We start from the raw sequence: 15313 nt of genomic DNA on the forward strand, positions 1-15313 counted from the left end.
GCAGCTGCGGACACACTACAGTGTGGGCATATGCTGACACTGCAGTATGGGCAGCTGCGGACACACTACAGTGCGGGCATATGCTGACACTGCAGTGTGGGCAGCTGTGGACACTGCTGAGCGGGCAGCTGCGGACACACTACTGTGTGGGCATATGCTGATACTGCAGTGTAGGCAACTGCGGACACCGTACAGTGCGGGCAGCTGCGGACACTGCTGAGCAGGCAGCCGCGGGGCTGGAGACACAGACTGCAGCGGCATCTGACGGAAGTCACACGGAAGTGCTTCTGTGTGGCTTTCAGGGATTTTTGCACACGTAGCCAGGGTACACATCGGGTTACCAAGCAAAGCGCTTTGCTTGGATACCCGATATTTACCCTAGTTACCAGCTTACCGCAGGCTGCCAGCGATGGCTCCCTGCACACTTAGCTGTGAAACGCCACATTTTTGGTGATCGAACCGTTCTCGAACGTAACTCGATATGTCGAACTTTTAGCAAATCGTTCGAGTTTGTCGAACGACTCGAACACCCCCCAAAATCACTCGACATGAAATTGGCGAACCTCGAACATCATTCATCTCTAATGATCAGTGCTGGATCACTACATGGGCAAAAGTATTGGGACAATCATCTATTTGTTGAATTCAGGTCACATTCAGTTCCATTGCCTCTGGAAATGGGTGAGCAGATTCAATGCAAACCAAATTTGTGTTGAATTTTATCAAATTTGCCGGTCCAAGTGAGCTTGAGCAATTTGCAATTTGATTTACAAGAAATTACCTAAAAAATAAAAATGCTTGACTCCATTGAACATATTACGGAGATTGCATCAGCCACAGAAGGCTGACCCCAGTCATGAACACAGAGGCTTTACTATAAGTTGTATAACAAGTAGAAGGAAAAATCTGGGCACTGCTTACCGTCTATCAAAACCTGCCGACGGCGTTTTCTTAGTCCAATCTGTCCTTATTGTAGGAGCCTACTTCTTCAGGTTTATACTAAGCCCACACCTAGAGTAACACGGCTAATGGAAGGCTGACAGCCACTGAGGTTCTATTGCCAAGCAGTAGAAACGTCCATCCAAGAAAAAAGATCAGCAGCACTCTGCGGTGTGAGGAGTTTAATGTTGCTACATGCAAACAGGTGAGACAACAGAGGGGAAATGAGGGGAGGGAGCACAAAGGAGGGAGCACGGGTCCACCCGTGAAAGCACCCCTAGAGGTGTGAAACGGTACCGTCGTCCTTTGTGCTCCCTTCCCTCATTTCCTCTCTGTTGTTTCACCTGTTTGCATGAAGCAACATTAAACTCCTCACACCGCAGAGTGCTGCTGATCTTTTTTCTTGGATGGACGTTTCTACTGCTTGGCAATAGAACCTCAGTGGCAAATAGAGTGCTGTCGATCTTTTTTCTTGGATAGGCTTTATTATAAGGATATGCAAAAATACTTAGATTTATGTAAACAGTCATGTCAAGTAGAAATAAATTGATTCAACCAAAAGCTAAAGGGCAAATTACAATAGAGATAGTAGCTACAACATACCAATATATACACCTACAAAAGTAAAATCAAATTAATCACATTTTATTTGTTTCATATTAAAAACATTCAAGTTGTCTCTCCAGGGAGGAATGAGACAAACTCTTGTGTCACCTATTGGAAGTAGCAATCCTAAAAGTCAAAAGTGGCCTTTTAACAAGCCTTTTCATATGACTTGGATTTATGCCAGATCAGAACCCCAATTTGCAGACAGGGTGTTTCGTGGTGATTGCCCCTCGTCAGTGCAAAGTATGGGTGTCTTATCTGGCTTATGAGAAGCTATAGTGGGGACCACGGATAAGACTATTCTCTTTGCAGAGACCTGACAAACCAGTCTGGCTGCCAGGGAAGGGACTTAGGCTGTGTCCGCACTTTGCGTCATCGTAGTTGCAGTTCTAAACGCATCCTCTGGCAGAAATTGCTTTTGCCAAACTTGTTTTTGAGCACAGAAACGCGATAAATTCGTGTGTGTTTTTACCGCGTTTTAGCTGCGTTTTTAATGCTTTTTACATGCTTTTCCATTGCTTAAAGGCAGATGCGTTTTGAACATAAAGACACTGCTAAATAAAGTTTAAACAGTCAAACACTATGAAAAAAGGGAAAAAAATGAAAACAAATATAATTAATTAAATCATAATGAAATTAGTTATATTTAATATAATTATAGCGGTTTTATACTATTTATCGCTAAAATTACAATAAATTAATGTTTTTCATTAATTTAATTGTCGGACTATGTGTGTGTGTAAAGGGACATATTCCATTATTTTGATGTCACAAACGCATGCTTTCTGCAGCTAAAAAGCATGTAAAATGCTGGAATTTTGATGTTGCTTGCTTTTTACAAATTCTCATTGACTTCAATGTTAGCAAAACGCAGCACAAATGGCAAAAACAATTGACATGTTGCTTCTTTGAACGCAGAGTTTTTGCCCAAAATTATGCAAATTAAACGCAGTGTTTTGAACTGCAAAGTGCGTACAAGAAATCCACTTTTTCCATAGAGTTTGCAGGACAATCAAAACGCATGCATTTTGGCATGAAACGTTGCAGTTTAAAACTCAGCGGAAAAGCAGATGAAACGCAGCTGAAAACGCGAAGTGCGGACACAGCCTTATAGCTGCAATGCCCCTCTGGGAAATATTCAAATTGTCTCTCCAGGGAGGAAAGAGACAAATATTAAAAACATAGAATATATAAAAATGCCAAAGGCAGTGTATAGTGCAGAAAGGAATAAAAGTTCCTATTGTTTCTGGTTAGCAGATGTATGACCTCTCCATTATGGATTATTACATTTGAATATCTCAAAGGAATGGTATCCCCAATTTACAAACACATGGGATTAAAGAAATTGAAAAATAATAGTAATAATAGTATCTTACATAATTTTTAGAAGAACTACCGGTAATTTAATAGTTACAATAGAAATGCTTAAGCAGCAATTGCACAAATTAATTTCTAAAAAAGATAAAATGATCAACACAATCAACCATAAATCCCTAAAGTTAATCTAATGCTAAGGCTAGTTTCAAATGAATAATTCTCAAGAAGCAAAAATATGGACTAGAAAATAGAGGACTCCATTCAATAAAGAGAGAGAGAACGTTAACATATGTAATAAAAAACATTGTGAATAACCAGTTCATAGAGTAAATCATATTGGGATATTGGCATCTTCCATGATAGGGCAAATTTATGTGTTTGCGTTTTCATTTTTAATTCCCCTGCTTCCCAGAACCATAAAGCACACAGTGCATTTTTTATGCCTTTTTGGTGTAGATTTGTCACAAAACTGCATGCCCATCCTTATGCCAGAAAGGTCAATGAGAAAGTATTGTACACATGTTGCTTATTCTTTCCTTGCAGATTTGGTGCAGAACATAGTAAATTCTTGGTATGTTTTTGCCTACATTTTAAGGCCTTCCATCCATTGATTTCATTATTAAAAATGCCTGGTAAAAAAGCACCAAACATATTTAAAAAATTTACCTAGTTTTTGGTGTATTCTTCTGCTAGAAGATGAAGATTTGTTGCTGAAAGTTTCTGCACCAAATACTCAGAGTGCACACATAGCCTGACTCTTTAATTTTTCTGTCCACATAGACATATGAGGGCTTATTTCTTGTGGGACAAGATGTACTTTTGAATAACACCATTCATTTTACCACATTGTGTATAGGAAAATGTGGGAAAAAAATCAAAAGTGGAGAACTTGGTAAAAAGAACCCCCATAATTCTCACTTGGGAATTGTTTTTACGGTGTACATTTTGTGGTAAAAATTAAGCAGAAATATCATTCTTCTTATCAGTACAAATATGACGATGCCAAACATGTCCAGTTTTTTATTATTTTAGTGGTGAAAACAAAATCAGAAGTTTGCAAAAATAGGATTTTTCGGTTGTGTCGCCAATTTCCAAGACCTATAACATTTTCATTTTTTGGTCGAAAGAGCCATGTGATGGCGTATTTTTTGTAAACTAAGAGAATGTTTTTGTTGATACCATTTTGGGATAGATATGCCATTTTGATTGCTTGTTATATCATGTTTTGGGGTATTGCAGAAACCAAAAAAACATAATTTTGTCTTTCTTGAATTTTTTTTGTTTAAAGCGTTTACCAATCAGGTTACTTATTTTTATACTTTGATACATCAGACTTTTCTAAATGCGGCGATACCACAAGTGTTTTTTAATTTTTTAGTTATTTTTATTTTCAAAGGGTCAAGAGAGGGGCTTTGAGGCAATTTGAACTTCGTTTTTTGGGGGAGTTTTTGGTTCTCAATAGTCCCTTTTGGAAATTATAACACTTGTGCTATATATATCAATGCCATAGTATTGCTGTATATAGTGAAAATAATAGCCTTGTTTGAAGCAGGGATTAAAAAGAGCACTGTAACGAGAAGCACAAAGGTCTTAAACAGACCCCATGCTGTAAAAGCAACCCATTGGCAATCTGCAAACGTGTCATGGGCACCTAGAATGTCACATCCTTATGCTGGCAAATGTTAAATGCTGCTGTCAGTGTTTGACAGCAGTGTTTAACAGGTTAACAACAGTGGGCTGAGCTCTGCTCTACCTGTGAAATTTAAAGGCAAGTCCTGGCTGTAAACACACAGCTATTACCTGCCAAATATTGGGCGGTCTCACCCTGTGAGACCGCTCCACACACCTGCTTTCGAGATGCGCAGTACATGTACAGTATTTGAGAAAGCTAAAATGAAACATGCATTAGAACTGGTCAACATTTCATAGTCCCACTGTGGTAATGTAATTTAAAGGGTTTCTATTTACATATTTTCTGATAATTTTTATTAGGCTGCACGCCCACGATCAGTTTTTGTTGAGTTTTTGATGCTGCAGAATGTCTGCACGTTAGTTTGCTTACCTTAGTGTGCTTTGTTTTTTAAATTTCCTAGCATTTACATTTTTAGGTGCGAATTACATAAGTTTTGATGCATTTCTACTTCGGAAATGCACTAAAAATGCACGTGTGCTTTTCACCTGGGGATTTTCCGCATCTAATGCAAATCTATGGGGAAATTCCGCACAGAAAACTAATCATTCCCACAACAGAAATTGACATGCTGAAAAAAGGCTGTCCAGGAAAGTTTATGAGGTGTAAAAAAAAAGCACAGTGGGTACGAGTTTTCTATTCCCTCCACTTTGCTTGTACTATAAAATGCAGCATCAAAAATGCGTGTAAAACTCATCATGGGCAAGCACTCTTTTAGCTTTTCTACCTTAAGCACTCTATTTGTGAAAGTTTTCCTGGGCTTTACTGTAGCTGACTTCAGTTTTTGCTTATTTTTGTGTCTTTCTGACTTGTTTTATCTTAAGCATGTGAAATGCAGCTCAATGGAGTCATGATATGGTGATTTACTTGGCCATTGCAGAATATTCCACTTCTGTGCCCTAAAAAAAGTCTTGGGTTACTTTCACAGTAGGGTCATTTACCATCTGTACTGTGAAGCACCATCCGGACAATCTTGCTGCATTTTGTTGAATCTTGGCAGAAAGTATGGCCCTATATACAGTACCTCAGAATATATCTGACTGCTTCTGTTATCAGTCATATTATCAATAAACTCTAAAAAAAAGTTAAAAGAACTGAGAGCCCTCAGTGGTTGATACCTTTTAATGGCTAAATGAAAAGATGGTAATAAATAGCAAGCTTTCAAGGCTACTCAGGTCTTTTTATCAGACATGTATAACAAACTCTGAAGAGTCACATATTTATGAACAACAGGACATAGAATAGTGCAGTAAATAAGATAAATGACGTGAAGCAGAATTATCAGTTTGGGAAGGCAACAAACAGTTCTGGCAGTAAATATTGGAGCAGTTCATAGATAAGCAGTGTGAATATTTTATCGAGCATTGCAGTGGATTATATGAGTGATCAAGGTGATGAAAAGTAATATCCTGATCAGGGACTAGGTAAATGTAAAAAAAAAATTAAAAATATTTTGTAAAAATATAAAACAAAAAAATCTGAAAATAAAGAACAAAACACGAAAAAAAATTATTCCAATAAATATGTAAATATATGTACAAAACACAACAAAAAATACACATTTGGTTACATAGCTGAAAAAGTGGAATAAAATGCAATTAAAAAGTCATATGTAAATAAAAATAGCACTTCTGAAAAAGGGAACTTGTCCTGCAAAAAACAGCTACAACACAGCTCCATCAGTAAAAAAAATAAAAAAGAAATAGCAGCATGTAAAGCTATTTTTTCTATAAAATTGTTCTTATGCTGTAGAAGTGGCAAAAAAAAAAAACTATATAAAAGTAGTTTTGCTGTAATCGTACTGACCCAAAGAATAAATTTCTTTTATAACTTTCATGACAAAGTGAATGGCGTAAAAAAACAAACAGAAAACTATTCCTGAATTGCTCTTTCTTCATGATCCTGCCTTACAAAAAAGTGGAATAGAAAGCGATCAAAAAATATTATGTGAACCCAAAATGGTACCAATCAAAACTCTCTCTGCTGCAAAAAATAAAAGTAAAAAAAACTATAGTCTTCAAATTACGGTGATGCAAAAAAAGCCGTTTTAGGGGTCATGTGCATGTTGCGTAATAGTATTCATTTACGCTGCGTATTGCACTGCAGCGTAAATGCATGCGTCCTGTGTCCCCTGCACAATCTATGAATATTGTGCATGAGACGTGCGTACGTTGCTTTTATGAAAGCAGCGATTTGGATGCTAAAATTTTGACCCAAATCTGTGCGTTCAGAAAAGCTGCATGTCAATTATTTCTGCGTTCTGGATGCAGCTCCCACTCTGTCTATGGTGGTGGCAGCATCCCGAGCGCATGAAATCGGCTTTTTTCAACAAAAAAACTGCATTCATTATGCAGTCTTTCTGCAGCGATTTGATGCTCACATGTGCTGTCAAATCGCTGCAGAATATTCTGCAGTTACGTGCGCATTAGTGTGATGACTATTTTAAAAATTTTGCAAAACGAAAATGAAACCCCTTACATTCGAGGGACAATTGCATTCAAATGACATTAGTATCATCAAATTTGTAAAATATTCAAAAAACTTCCCCCTCTTTTTAATTTCAAAATTTTCAAAAAAACGATTTTTTTTTTTAATCCAAGTATTCCATATGTTTAAAAGCTCTCCAATCTCATGCGGATGCCAACGAACTGCCAAATTCTTGGAAACTTCAGTTTTCTCTTCAACAGCGAGAAACGGCAACTGGTTCGAATAAAAAATATGATAATGGTTCTAGAATTGCTCTGGAGGGAAACTCTAGACTTCCCACTTTTATCCAGTGCACTCATCAGAAAGAAACTCAATTGTCTGATTGATCTAAATGACAAAAACAAAAAGAAACCTTCTGATAAATTCACTGCAACACTTTCTCAGTTATTTGATGTCACAAACGTTAATGGAGAATGGAAGAACTCGAAGGATAAAGAGTTCTACCTGAGGCAAGTTGAGAGTGGAGGCAAGGTTGGTTATTCGACGCTCAAACAAGCTCCTTTGGAATCAATTCATCCAAGAAAATGAATCCGACTTACAATATTTCAAGCTCAAGCCAGCACTTCGCAATCGCAACACACACATGATACTGTCTCTGAATCTTTACCCGAGACTCCAAAGCCAAACTCTTCTTCCGCGTCATCTTCTCCTGAACGCACACCGAAATATAAAAGAGCAAGCACTACAACAGCGAGTTTACTGGTACTGAAAAAAACCATTTCTACACATAAAGCAAATAAAGTGCTTGCAACCATTGCTGAACAAGGTCGTGATGTACCGGTTCCAAGTCAGTCGGGTGTCTGGAGACAAATAATCTCAGAAGGACAGAAAACCAAAATTTTTGAAAAACTTCAAAGCAAAGATCCCTATTGTCTCCACTTCGATGGTAAAAGAATCCAAGGGGAAGAGTATCAAGTAGTTCTGCTGAAAAATACCACAACCGAAATCAAACTCGGTATTCTGAAATGTGAGAATGGTTCTGCCACGGCTATTCACAAGGAACTACATCAGCTAATTGATGAATATGACGCTTGGGAAAATATTCGCATGATAATCTGGGACACGGCAGCAGTAAATACTGGTCGTTTGAATGGGATTGTAATGCTGATACAGGATGATGTCTTGAGAAAGAGCTTTCAGAAGCAACAATACATTGGCTGTCAACACCATCTACTCGACCTCCTACTGAAGCACGTCATGAATTTCCTTATTCCAGAGTCAACGAAGAAACCAGAACTCAATTATTTCTTCATTGACAAATTAACAGAAAACTATGCCTCACTTCAGATTGATTACCACCAAGTTACAACAGATGATGTCAACACAGGCGAGAATCCTGGATGGCGAGATGATTTCAAGTTCTTATTTGAACTATGTCAGGCATATCGTGATTACAAAACAACATCACGTTGGCCTTGAATCAGTTGGAAGAAACTCCCAAACCTGCACATGGCAAGATAGAACTCGAGAGCTGTATATGCTGTTATAGCATTTTTTCTGATACCAGAGTGGCGCCGTGTCCTCGGTATAGAATGCGACTTCATCTGCTATGAATGGGCAAATGCCTGGTTCCAGTCGCAACACTACAACGAAGCGTCCTTCAATGAACTGTTAACCTCACTCTCCAAGACAAAGTGCAAGAAAGCAATTAAGTGTTTGAAGGCACACTGGTTGGTCGAGGAGTCATTAATTGACATTCCCAAATCTAACCAAAATGCTGAACGTGCAGTAAAACTGATGGAGGAACTACATGCAAAATTGAAGAAAATAGAATTTTTGTATCTAAAATTCATAGGAAAAAATAATTTTTAAACACTTCTTTTGTACATATTGTACTTAGAATTAACTGTTTTATACCATATTTGTTAAAAAATAAATAATAAAAGTTGCTTAGTTATTACTATTATCGTTTCAATAATGCAAAATTGCATGTCCTTTTTTGGGGGGAAAAAATAATTTTTGCCTTATTTCATTTGAATGAAAAGGGGAACTTTTTTATAAACAAAAAAAAGCAATACTTATTCTTAAATTACCCATAAAAGTTCCTCGATTGCACATGGTTTCATAAAATTTTTTTTTTTTCATTTCAACTGCGCATGAGCCCTTAGGGCGGCTTTGCACACTACGACATCGTAGGTGCGATGTCGGTGGGGTCAAATCGAAAGTGACGCACATCCGGCGTCACTTGCGATGTTGTAGTGTGTAAATCCTAGATGATACGATGAACGAGCGCAAAAGCGTCGTTATCGTATCATCGGTGCAGGCTCCGACATTTCCATAATGCCGGAGCCGCGACAGGTACGATGTAGTTCCTCATTCCTGTGGCAGCACACATCGCTGTGTGTGAAGCCGCAGGAGTGATGAACATCAGCTTACCTACCGCCGCCGGCTACACGGAAGGAAGGAGGTGGGCGGGATGTTTACATCCTGCTCATCTCCACCCCTCCGCCGCCATTGGTCGCCTGCCGTGTGACGTCGCTGTGATGCCGCACGACCCGCCCCCTTAGGAAAGAGGCGGATCGCCGGCCAGAACGACGGTCGCAGGGCAGGTGAGTGCATGTGAAGCTGGCGTAGCGATAATTATCGCTACTCCAGCTATCACAAGATATAGTACCTGCGACAGGGGCGGGGACTATCGCGTGTGACATCGCAGCATCGGCTTGCGATGTCGCAACGTGCAAAGCCCGCCTTAGTGTGATAGTCGCCAAACTTTAAAAACTATATAAACCTAGTATTGCTGTAATCGTACTGACCTGAGGAATGAAGGTGCCTAATCATTTATACTGCAGAGTGTACGTTGTAAAAAATGAAATCAATTCCTCAACTGCTGTTGATTTGTTCATTCTCTCAAACATTGCAGTACGGCATGGATCATGTATATTCTTTGCTCTATGCTGAGCGCTTACACAAGGGATTATGTGAAAATCATAGAAAAATGTGATTCAGAGAAAAGTCCCAATGGAATATTCCCTGTAATGAGGCAGAGGGAGTCACTGTGCACTTCCATCTGTCCTGTCCTCCGGCGGTGTCCATCTTTTTATGCACAGACAAAAAGACTGACTGCACTCACCAAACTGAGGTGTGGAAAGGTGCATAACTGAACATGACATGAAATACAAAAAAAGACAGTTTGCACTCTGATAATGCTAAAGTATGGAAACCATGAATGTGTGAACATGGACCTGCATTACTAAGGAAAATCCAAGAAAAATAAGATATTTAGCATATATAAATGGCCATTTGTATATCTACCCAGTTGCCACTTCATGGCATATCTTTTAACTGGGTACCTACACTATGCTGAAGCCTTTCTCTGGATTAAAAACCTCCTGTGTATGGGCAAGTAGGAACCTGCTATATAGGATAAGATTACCTATGGCAAGTAGGGGAGAGGTGCACGGTCAAAAGGTATGACCCTCTTAATATAGACAAAAAGACTGACTGCACTCACCAAACTGAGGTGCAAACTGTCTTTTTTTGTATTTTATGTTATGTTCAGTTATGCACCTGTTCACACCTCAGTTTGGTGAGTGCAGTCAGTCTTTTTGTGTATATTAAGAGGGTCATAGATTCTGACCGTGCACCCCTCCCCTACTGGCCACATGTAATCTTATCCTATATAGCAGGTTCCTACTTGCCCATACACAGGAGGTTTTTAACCCAGAGAGAGGTTTCAGCATAGTGTAGGTTCCCAGATACGAGATATGCCGTGAAGTGGCAACTGGGCAGATATACAAATTGCCATTTATATATGCTGAATATCTCATTTTTTTAGATTTTCCTTAACAGTAAAGCAGGTCCATGTTTACACAGTCATGGTTTCCATACTTTAGCATTAACAGAGTGCAAACTCTTTTTTTGTATTGCATCTTTTTATGCATGCACAAAATGTGTGGTCATCAACAATTTTTTTCTCTTTTGAAACTATGGAAACAGTTAAACAAAGGCCAAGCAGTAAAGGGTGCTTTACACGCTGCGACATCGCTAGCGATAGCTAGCGATGTCGAGCGCGATAGCACCCGCCCCCGTCGACATTTGGTGATCGCTGCTGTAGCGAACATTATCGCTATGGCAGCGTCACACGCACATACCTTGTCAGCGACGTTACTGTGACCGCCGAAAAATTTCGCCTTTAAGGGGGAGGTGCGTTCGGCGTCACAGCGATGTCACCGCGACGTCACTAAGCGGCCGTCCAATAGAAACAGAGGGGCGGAGATGAGCGGCCGGAACATGCCGCCCACCTCCTTCCTTCCACATTGCCGGTGGATGCAGGTAAGTAGATGTTTGTCGTTCCTGCAGTGTCACACACAGCGATGTGTGCGGCCGCAGGAACGACAAACAACATCATACCTGCAGCAGCAATGATATTAAGGAAATGAACGACGTGTTAACGAGCAACGATTTTTCACGTTTTTGTGCTTGTTGATCGTCGCTCATTTGTGTCACATGCTGCGATGTCGCTACCGGCGCCGGATGTGCGTCACTAACGACGTGACCCCGACGATATATTGGTAGCGATGTCGCAGCGTGTAAAGCACCCTTTACTCTGCTACTTCATTAGTGAATAGCTCCGTCATGGGATTCACCTGAACCGCGTATTTCGTAGATGTAAATGGGGAGCCTGATGTAAGTGCTCAACATAGAGCACAGAATAAATGTGAACTGATTCAAAATGTTCTGTACCCAAATCGCCACAAAATAGCATTCAACTCCACCAACAACCACAGAAGTGTCCACTTAGGTCTGTTATCTATTTAATGGAAATATATAGGGCTTCTATGTTACTGCTATCACAAAAGTGCTCTGAAAAAACACTATGGCTACCCCTCCCAAAAAGGGTGTTCAGCACTGGGAGTGGCTCCAGCCATACGACTTTAGGACCTATAATATCCACAACTCGATAAGAACCGAAGAACCACAATGGAATATTCCATGATTAGCATGCATGCATGCATGCAAGCCATGGAGGTTGAGTGCATTACTTATTATTTTCTTTGAAACAATTGTACCTCCTGAATTCAGATCTTTCTGTAGCTTTCCACAGGTGGTTCTTGGCTCTTGGACACTCCTCTGATAATTCTTTTCCCTCTTCTTTCTGAAATCTTGCAGAAATCACCTGGTCATGCCCTGTTAATTGTACAATAATGTTATTTCCACTTGTGGATTATGGCCCCAATAGTGCTCACTGTAACCGTCAGTTGTTTAGATATTTTTCTGTAACCAATGCCATTAGTATGTTTTGTAATGATAAGGTTGCAAAGTTCTTGAGACAGCTCACTGGTTTTACCCATCATGAGACTTTTTTATGTGGCATCTTGGTAATGAGACACCTTTTAATAGGCCATCAATTGAACCAGCTATTATTGTTATTGATGGCCTTCTAATTACTGATACATTTCAGCTGGTGTCATGACTTCCCATAGCTTTTTTCACCACTGTTTCTTCATGTGTTCTATACTTTATTTCTTGACATCTATAGTTGGCTTTCTTTGCCTGCCTGGTTTGGAGGGATAATTACTGACATCTGGTGAGAAATTCATGTCAAGAGCACCTTTTGAGAGAAATTCATTTAGAAAATGAGTGACCTGTTTAATGTCTATTTCACACGCACACAAACACACACACACCCACACACACACACACATAGATACAGTATATACAGTGGCATGTAAAAGTTTTAGCACCAATGGTCAAAATTACAGTTATTGATAACAGTTAAGCAAGTTGAAGATGAAATGATCTCTTAAAAAGTCATAAAGTAGTAGAAGGCTATAAGAATTTTAAACTTGCCCTTCCCTCAATTCTATATATAATAAAGAAATGGCAGTTAACAGGAACAGTGGAGGGCAAGATAAAGTCTGGAAGACCAACCAAAATTTCTGAAAGAGCTGCTCATAGGATTGCTGGAGAGACAAATCAGAACCCCCGCTTGACTGCAAAATACTTTCAGGAAGATTTAGAAGATTTTGAAGTTTTGGAATATTGTTTTACTGTTCACAGACACCTTTTCAAATATACCCTTCATGGAAGGGTCATCAGAAGAAAATCTTTTCTGCGTTCTCTTCTTAAAATTCAGCCTCAGAAGAATGCAAAAGAACATCTAAACAAGCCTGAAGAATTATGTAAACAAATCCTGTTGACCAATGAGTTTAAAATAGAATTTTTTAGCTACAATCATCAAAACTGTGTGTTAGGGAAAAAGGGCACAGACTTTGAGGAAAACAACACATCACTAACCATCAAGCATGGGGATGGATTAGTCATGCTTTGTGATTGTGTTGCAGCCAATGGCACAGGGAACATTTCATGGGTGCAAGGAAGAATGGAGTCAAGGATATTTCAACAAATTCTTGATGTAAACACAGCATCTGTAAAAAAGGTGAAATTTAAAAGAGGATGGCTTCTACAAATGGATAATAGTCCTAAAAACACATCAAAATCCAAAATAGACAAAAGTTACAAGCTGATGGTTTTACAATGGCCCTCACAATCCCCTGATCTGAATATCATTGAAAATCTGTGACAAGACCTGAAAACAGTAGTGCATGCCAGATGACCTAGGAGTCTCAAAGAACTGGAGGACTTTTCCAAGGAAGAATAGATGACAATAGTTGAAAACTATTTAGTGCCATTGACAAGCTGTGATACCTGCTAAAGGTGGTGCTTTTAAGTATTAACCATGTAGGGTGCATGAACAATGGCCCACTTTTTTTTGTAAAAGGTGACAAAATTGTTTTATTGTTCCTAGAATATAAACAAAATGTGTCATCTTTAACTTTATGCTTTTTAGAGATCATTTCATCCTCAATTTGATTAAGTGTTCACAATAATTTGATCTGCAGTGTCAAAACATTTGCATGCCACTGTGTATGTACAGTGTATATATATTTATATTATACTTTGTATATATAAATTTATACTGCAATGGTATTTTATGTGTTCCCTTTATTTTTTTGAGCAGTATATATATTACTCTTAGCAAAACCAACATATGCACACAAATGTTAATAGTTTATTTTATTCCTTCACTATGCAAGGTAACATCAATACTGGGTGTGACCATTATGTACCTTCAAACAGAATCAAAGCGTCAATTCTCCAAGAAGCACTTGCATGTAGTTTTTGAAGAAACCCAGCAGAGAGGTTTTTTCAAACATCTTGGGGACTAACCACAGATCTTCTGTGGATGTAGTCTTGTGCAAATGTTTCTGTTTCTTCTTGTAATCCCAGGGAAAAAAACTAAAGAAAAGGCAAGTACAAATAAGGCCTTATATGTGAAGACAGCAGTATTGCTGAATTCACTGATTTCTCACCTGGTGGGGGTTGTGTACACACAACCTAGGCATAACACTCAAAGTTTTGGCTGCTGTGGCCCCTCGGAGAGCAGAAATGGAAGTCAGGCAAAGAAGGGATGAATACACGCCCTGCCGATTGACAGGATTAAAGAATGGGAAGAGGACAAGCCCTGCAAGTATCATTCAAGAGTTGGATTATACTTACTTGGCTTGTTCTCTTCAAATACTGTAATCCTGTCAATTGGCAGCATGGATATTTAACCCTTCTTTTCATGACTTCTATTTCTGTTAATTGCAGACAGATTTGATGATGTTGAGATCAGGGCTCTGTGGTGGCCATATGTTTGTTTGCAGAACCATTTGTTCTTTATACTAAAGATACTTTAAATTGACATAGGCTATAGACTAAAGGCCCATTTACCTGCAGCGACGTCGCTAACTAGATGTCGTTGGGGTCATGGAATTCGTGACGCACATCTGGCCTCGTTAGCGACGTTGTTGCATGTGAAATGTACGAACGACCGCTAACGATCAAAATTACTCACCTAATTGCTGATAGTTGGCACGTCGTTCATTTTCATAATATGGTTGCTCATGCTGGACGCAGGTTGTTCGTCGTTCCTGAGGCAGCACACATCGCTACATGTGACACCCCAGGAACAACGAACAAAACCTTACCTGCATCCTCCGGCAACAAGGTGGGCGTGTCTTTCCTTCGGCTGCTCTCTGCCCCTCCGATTTTGTTGGCTGCCTGCTGTGTGATGTCACTGTGACGCCACACGAACCGCCCCCTTAGAAAAGAGGCAGTTCGCTGGCCACAGCGACGTTGCTAGGCAGGTAAGTATGTGTGACAGGGACTAACGATATTGTGCACTACGGGCAGCGTTCTGCCCGTGGCGAACAAATGACAGGGGCGGGTGCAATCGGCAGCGACATCGCTAGCGATGTCGCTGTATGTAAATGGGCCTTTAGGGTCATT

At 39.6% G+C, this 15313-nt stretch overlaps 1 protein-coding gene across 2 annotated transcripts in view; it reads left to right on the forward strand.

The window, feature by feature from the left end:
* Positions 1 to 15313, forward strand: part of FSTL5 (follistatin like 5) — a 1179512-nt gene that overhangs the window by 1132920 nt on the left and 31279 nt on the right. The gene's annotated exons all lie outside the window — the stretch shown is intronic.

This window comes from Anomaloglossus baeobatrachus, chromosome 1 (genome assembly GCF_048569485.1).
Source record: "Anomaloglossus baeobatrachus isolate aAnoBae1 chromosome 1, aAnoBae1.hap1, whole genome shotgun sequence".
NCBI classification, from domain to species: domain Eukaryota; kingdom Metazoa; phylum Chordata; class Amphibia; order Anura; family Aromobatidae; genus Anomaloglossus; species Anomaloglossus baeobatrachus.